An 8,004-nucleotide genomic window follows, 5' to 3' on the forward strand; every position below is an offset into this window, starting at 1 on the left:
CCATACATCTAGAGCAATGCTGTCAAACTCAAATAGAAATGGGGCTAATAAACCAAAGATCCCTGTAGCCTGCATATTGATTGAGAAAACTACATATTGCCATGTTCTATTCTATTTTTATTTATTTTGTTAAATATTTCCCAATAACATCTGAATCTGGTTACCCTCCCTCAGAATGCCACTGATCTAGACTATCCCTCTCCTTTTACAAATTAGGAAAATGAAGCCTAGAGAGAGGTCAAGTGATTTGCGGGTTATATGAGCAACACATAGGCAAAACCTAGATTTAAACCCAGGTCCTCTGGGTCCAAGCCCATTGATCTGTTCACTCTACTGTACCATCACTGATTTAATAAAGTGCTTATACAGACACTTAGTGAATGCCAGATAATAAAAAGTGTTCATTGTATTTGTGAGTAATAAATAAATGTGAAGGGAATGAGAGAGATACAGTCTATAGTTATCAGAGGGAGGGGGAGAGAGAGAGAGAGAGAGAGAGAGAGAGAGAGAGAGAGAGAGAGAGAGAGAGAGAGAGAGAGCATTAGAGCATTTCAGGGATAGGATCTTCTAAAATGCCAGTGTCTGAAGGAAATCTAGAACATAGAATGTTTGAAATAAATGGGGCCTTAGCACATAAAAGCTGGAGGGGAGATTAGAACATGGAATGTCAGAGCTAGTGAGAACCTTAGAACACAGAATGTTACATCTGGGAAGGATCTTAGAATGGAAAATTAATGGTAAAAGGAACCTTAGAACATAAAATATTAGAACTAGAAGAGAGTTAAGAATATGAAATGTATCTTAAAATAAAAAAATGGACTGAAATATCAAATCAAATTATATTTATTATTAAATTATATTAAATTAAAATTAAAATAGTAGTATGTCAAAAGTTAAAGATCTCTTTAAAAAGACTACTAAAGTTGAATGGGACCTTAGAATATTGAATGTCAGAGCTAGAAGGAACCTTAGGACAAAGAATGCTAGAACCCAGAATGTTGTCATGTTAACAAGACCTTAAGTGATCATCTAGCCCATGCTTCTGTGTTGTACAGACATCCCTCCTAAAGCAAGGCAGCAATCCACTCCACTCTCATCTGGAGCACTTCCAGTGTGAAAGTGCCCTTCAGGAGGCAGCCCATCTCAGACTTGGCCACCTCTTATTGCTTAAAAGTATTTCTTTAAGAATCACAGAATGCCAAATGAGAGTAGCTCCCTAGTATCCATGGAGCTTCTAAAGATTAGTGGCCAGGCGAAATGAGATGGGTAGGTCTCAATAGATAATTGGGTTTCACCTTGAATCTTGCTTGATTAATTGGAGAGAGATGTCATTTCCTCTGGACCCAAGAGAAAACCTGATTGATGCAGCCCAGCTTTTCTTGACAGGTTCGGAGAAATAAGGAACTTCTCTCCCAGAAGTATGTAGGTTCATAGAATCAGAGAGATTGAACTGGAATGATGTTGTTGGTCATCTAATCCAATCCCCCCATTTTTACAGATGAGGAAATGGAGGGGAGAGAATATTTCTTTCACAATTGTCTTATTGATGCACTGTCTAGATTTTCTGGGTCTTCATTTCACTAACAGCTACACGAGACTAACGAGGATTTTCCATTGGTGTTTGTAAAGCCCTTTCAAGTCCTTGACTGAATCATATCACGATTTCATCACTTCTCAATCATCCACAAGACTGAAGGAGAATTTGAACTACGGATCATCAGAAATCAGACACATCTAGCTTTCGGATGCATTGCCATAAAATCTTGTTAATTGAAAGTTGAAATTTAGTAGTAATCAACGTCGATGCTCACACCAGGATTCAAAAAAATCAATTTCACAAGTATGAGACAGGATGAAATAGTGGTTCATCTGAAGAAGCGAAAAAAAAATCCTGGGTGTTTCTGTGGAATTAAAATTCAATGGTGTGATACATCAGCACAAAAAAAGCTAACGAAATAAAGTGCTGGACCTGGAGTCAGGAAGACCTGAGTTCAAATCCCACCTCAGATACTTACTAGTTAGGTGACGCTGGGCAAGTCAGTTAACTGCTACCTCAGTTTCCTCATCTGCAAAATAAGAATAATAGTGGCCACTCCCTCCCAGGGTTGTTGCGAGGATCAGCTGAGATGATATTTGTAAAGCACTCATTTCATTTTAAAGATAGAGAAACTGAGACCCAGCGAGGGGAGAGGGTTTGCGCATAGTCAGTGGCCGAGCCAGGACCAGCATTCAGGACTCATGAGTCTTCCTCAGCTGAAGAGTTCTTTCCATTTTGCTGGGCTCAGGTGACTTCTGGGTTCATCCACATGTTACCATTAGAGCTTTTTCCCTTCCTTTGAGACCCAGTGAGGATCTACCTGGTAAATCTATTGACTGTTGGGATTAAGAAAAATCTCCTCTGGAATCTCTCCAGCTCACTCCACAAACACACATGGATAGGAGACTTGCTTCCTGGTGCTTTTGTTGGAGATTGGTTGTTGAATTATCCAGTAAGCCCAACAGGCGCTGCATCCGGGACTCGGGACATCAAAAGGCCATATGGAAGAAAATTAGCCTCTTAAAAATTTAGGAGGCAAAAACTAGAACAAAATTTTCTTCTTGAACATCTTCATGCCATCTACAGAGAGGTAGAGTCATGTCATGTGTTGACTTTTTTCCCCATAAAGTAAAAATAAAATAAAACAACAAAGACAAACTTTCTGAGATGTTTTTCTTCAAGAAATCAGATACTCTAAGAAATATATACCCACCCAAGGGCCTAGCAAACAGGAGTGCCTTAGGCCTACAGGGACTTTAATTCAACCCTACTCTGCCCAGCCACCTAATGGAAAATACACACCCTCTTAGAAGCAGACAGTTTTTTCTCAGTCACTGACAATTTAGGGGGAGAAAATCTTCCTTGAGAACAGATTTGGGTAGGGAGGAGAGGAGCGCAAGCAGGATATACCAAGTTTCTGAAGGGAGAGGGCAGCAGGGTACAAGGGAGAAAGGGATGGATTGGGGGTCAGAGGATTTGGGTTTGAATCTTGAGTCTGTTACGTATTAGCTGCATAACTTTGGAGAAGTCACTTATCATTTCTGGGTTCTTCATCCATCTGCCCCTTTAGAATGTAACTTCATAGCAAGGAAAGAGCATTTCATTCTTTGTACTTGCATACACCATTGTGCAGCACACAGTGGGTGATTAATAAATACCTATTGATTAAGTAATTGATTGATTTGTAATGTGGGGGGGCCTATGGGGTCCCTTCTAGCTCCAAATCTATGATCTAGATCTTCCATGGTCTATTACGTATCAACTTTGTAGTTATATTTAGTAGACAGCTAGGTGATACAGTAGAGAGAGTGCTGTACCCAGCCTTTGGAAGACCCAAGTTCAAATCCAGCCCCAGACACTATCTGCATGACTTTGGACAAGCCACTCAACCTGTGTCTGCCTCAGTCTCCCTATCTATAAAACGGGGATAATAATGGCATCCACATCCCATGGTTGCTTGGAGGATAAAATGTGATAATGCTTCTAAAGGGCTTCGCAAACCTTCATTTATATAAATGCTGGCTGTTATTAGTTTTTATCAGGAACTCCCAGGTAGTGATGATCTTTCCCTGCTGGGACCTCACACAGCCCTATTCTTCGACTTGTGATTTGTCCTTATCATGAATTCTTTTCTATTCCAGTTTTCTCTATATGTGTCAAAGACTTGTCAGACTCTATTTTGTTTGTATCTCTATCACTACCACTCCCTTCTCCCAGTTCCTAGGACAGTGTTCTGCTAGAACATAATATAACAGAAAGAAGACTGGACCTAGAGTCAGAAGGACCTGAGCTCAAAGCTGAGTGCTGCCATGCCTCTTTTGTCTGGGGCTTATTTATATCAATATATATATATATATATATATTAAATATATAATATACATATATATTAAACCCCCTAAGGGGGTTTCTCTCTCTTTCCCATGGACCAGGCCCAGACTAGCAGTGTCAAGCTCAAATAGAAACAACTGGGGAGGGGGATGGAGGGGCAAGTATTGACGTAGAAAACCAAAAATTAACACGTCGTTCTATATTGTATTATATTTTTATTTGTTTTGTCATTTTTCTGTCATTATTTTCCCATCATATTTTCATCTGGTTCTGATGCATGCTGGATATGCCTGACTACTCATCAATGGAGTCTGTGTTTGTGTGGTTTGATGGGCTCATAGTAAACACTGCTAGAAAGCACACATACACACGTGCACACACATGCACATTAAAAAATTGGGTCCTCTATCGATGCATGAATTGTTTTCAATTGAGTCTTTCTCTCTCCATACGTGTCCTTTTAAAAAATATATCTGTCAATCCCCTTGAAAAGGAGAGTACGTGAAATGAACGCTATCTTTGTGAGGAGAAGTTTATCTGATCGTGTTCATAGAATTCTAAAGTTATAGGACCTTTGAACAGGAAGAAACCTTAGAGATCAGCTCACCCAGTTTCCCATGAAATAGAAGAGGAAGTAGCTCTGGAGGGTTGAACTTGGACCAAAGAATGAAACTTACAGAGGCCAGTTTCTGCTTTGCTGGACCAACATTCATATCCCACCCCCAAGGCTCTGTTCTGGGCCCTCTTCTCTGTGCTCTCCATCTCTCTTGGTAACCTCATTGGCCAACTCCCACGGGCTTAATTATCACCTCCACACAGGTGATTTCCAAATCTGCATCTAGTATCTTTCCTGATTTCCAGGCCTGCATTCCCCAACTGTGTATTGAACATTTCAAATTGTGGGCAATTCAAACTTAGCATATTCAAAACAGAAATCATTGTCTTTCCTGAAAAACTCACCCTAATTCCTAACTTCCTTATTTCAAGCCCTCCCTCTTACAACAGCTAGCGCCTCCCCATCCCCTCTAATTATTTTGCATGAAGGGCATCCCAAAACTCTTAGTTTTAAGCTCTTAAAGCTTAACAACTTTTGGGACACCCTGTAATGCCGATATGTGTGCTGACTCCTGTAATAGGATATAAATTGATTGAGAATCAGGATGATTTCACTTTTGTTTCTGCATCTCTAGTCCTTAGCACAATGACTGCAAGACAGTAGACATTTAATAAATGCTTATTGGTGGGCTGATTGCTCGCCATGAGGGGGGACTTCTTAACAAGAGCTGGTCAGCTCTTAGCAGTGAGGCTCCCCATCCCTGGGGATTTAAGCCAAGGATCGATGACCACTCGGAGGTGTCATTAAGGGATCCTGATTTCTGGGTCGGGAAACATTGTCTTTATTTTCCAATTGGAAGAATGGGATTCCTTGTCTCTCCCTGAGGATTTAGGGGAAGAGGGAAAAGTGTGGGCAGGTTGGAGTAGGAAAGTGAGCGCAGGGATGCAGGGCCATGCAATCAAAAGACATCGATTTAGCCCCTGTTTGTCTGACTTCCCAAGCCTGTGGTTTCTCACCCCTACTACTGGGGTCATTTAATTCCTGCCTCTAGCTTCACCCTCTATTCCAGACTTGGGGATCAGGCCTGTTGGGCAGGAGGTTATAATAATAATAGTCAACATTTCTATAGTATTTTAAGGTCTATAAAACATTTCCTTCACAACAATCCTGTGAAGTAAGCTATGCAAGCATGTGCTATTATCCCCATTCTACAGACGTAGGAGGTAAGACCTCATCATGGCCATGCTAGTAACAAACATCAGAGCTGGTAATTGAATCCAGGTGCCTTGAGTTGAAGCTCCTTGTAACACATCATGATGTTTTTCTAATTTTAAAAAAAAGCCCTTAGTTGGAAGGTTACAGGCTCAGAGTAAACCTAACTATCGACTGAGCCCTAATCCTGGCCACAGGCTGATCCACTAACCATAGGCACATACTAGTGGTCCTGGGCAATGTGGTATTTGGTTTCAGCAATCAAGATCCTGCCATGTACCCCTGGGACCATTCCCCCATCATGTTTCCCATTTACAATGACTGTACTGCCCACTGGACTTCCCCTTCCCTGATTCCTGACCAGGGCAATAGTTTCTCCAGAGACGGACTCTTGCCCTGCTCCTCTCAGCCTGCCAGGTAATACTGTCCTGCCTCTTATTTGTATAGTTGGGACCTCAGTGGTCACTCCCAAACCTAGGGGTAGTGACAGCTGCCCAACTTGACCCTTCCTCATTGCTGTCCACTGGGACTTGCCCCTGACTGCCTATCCCACTCCAAGGGCATCAGTCTACCTCCCGTGTTCTGTGAATTCTCTATCTGACCAGTCACACTGCCACCAGAAACACTCCTGTATCAGTCTCAAAGATAAATAAGATGATACAATCCCTTCCCTCAAGGAACTTATGCTCTAGTTAAGGAAATTGGAGATATACATAAAGAGAGGTAGTGTTTATCTATCTATCTGTCTGTCTATCTGTCTGTCTGTCTGTCTCTCTGTTGATGGACTGATTGTTCACCATGAGGGAGGATGTCTTTAATTCAACCCTGCTCTTCCCAGCATGGGTCTATCTATCTACCTACCTATCTATCTATCCACACATATGCACATACACATACATACATACATGTGTGTTGTATGTATGACAGAATCATTGGATTTCAGACCTGGAAGCAACCTGAGAGGTCATCTTGTCCAACCTCCCACCTTATGTACCTCTCAGTACCCTTAACAGGTCATCTAGTCTCTGCCTGGGGCAGCTAGGTGGTACAGTGGATAGAGCCTGGAGTCAGGAAGAACTGCGTTAAAATCCAGCCTCAGACACTTCCTAACTGTGTGACCCTCAGCAAGTCACTTATCCTCTGTTTTCCTCAGTTTCCTCAACAGGGGGATAATAATAGCACCTACTTCTCAGGACTGTTTTGAGAATCCAATGAGATAATGATTATAAGGCACTTAACACAGAGCCTTAGCACATGGTAAGTGCTACATAAGTTAGCTCCCATTAGGTATCATGCTGGCACACTCCCAGTGATAGGCAGCTCACTAGCTCAAGGAGCAACCCGCTTCATTCTTAGAAAATCCATCCGGATATTGAATCAAAATGTGACTCCCCCACCTTATCCCAGGTATTTGGTCCTTCCCTCTGGAGCCACAGAGCCTCCCTTTTCCCAAGGCTAGCCCCCCTGAAGCTGCCCTTCCCCAGGGTAATCATGCCCAGACCCTTCTACCCTATGATAGGCTTCCCAGTCCCCCTCACCTTCCTGGTTCCGCTCCTCCAGATGAGTCCCCATTTTTGTCGATGTCCCTCTTAAAGTGGAGTACTCAAGATGGGCTGTGATACCTTTTATCTAGCCCTCTTATTGAGGAGTACCATGAGATCATGATCTCCTTTATTCTAGACACTGAGCCTCTATAAATGCGGCTAAAAATTGTGTTATCTTTTGGGGTGCCTTTATTACCTACTGATAAGAACTCACACATGAGAGAGAGAACTATGTTCTGGAGTGAGAAACACTGGGGTGATGAGAAATCCCAAGGCATAGGAGAAAGAAGACTTGACTTAGACCAGAAAACCTAGGCTTGAATTCCAGCGTTTCCCAGCTCTGTGGCCATGGGATAAGCATTCATATCTCTGAGCCTTAGTTTGTTGATCTGTGAAATGGGACAAATGGTAAATGGCACTATCTATCTCAGGGTTGTTGTGAGAAAAACACTTTGTAAATCTTAAGGCACTATGGAAATATGGGATATTATTTACTGTGGTACTGAATTGAGGGAGAAGGTATTTTGAAGGGGAGGAAGGGGGGAAAGGGAATGGAAAAAAGTAAGGGAGAAGGGGAGAAGAGAAAGGGAAGGGAAAGTAAAGAAAAGGGAAGGACAAAGGAATGGGGAAGAGAAAGAGAGAAAGGGAAAGAGAAAAGGGAAGGAGTAAAATGAATAGGAAAATGGGAAAAATGAACAGGAAAAAAGAGAAAGGGAAAAATGAAAGGAAAGGGGACAGTGGTGGGGAAAGGAAGAGGAGGACCCCAAAGAAAATTTTCAGGTCGCACCAGATTTTGCCATGCTCGGCAGAGCTGTTTCAGTAAGTGA

Source organism: Trichosurus vulpecula, chromosome 9 (genome assembly GCF_011100635.1).
Source record: "Trichosurus vulpecula isolate mTriVul1 chromosome 9, mTriVul1.pri, whole genome shotgun sequence".
Taxonomy (NCBI): Eukaryota; Metazoa; Chordata; class Mammalia; order Diprotodontia; family Phalangeridae; genus Trichosurus; species Trichosurus vulpecula.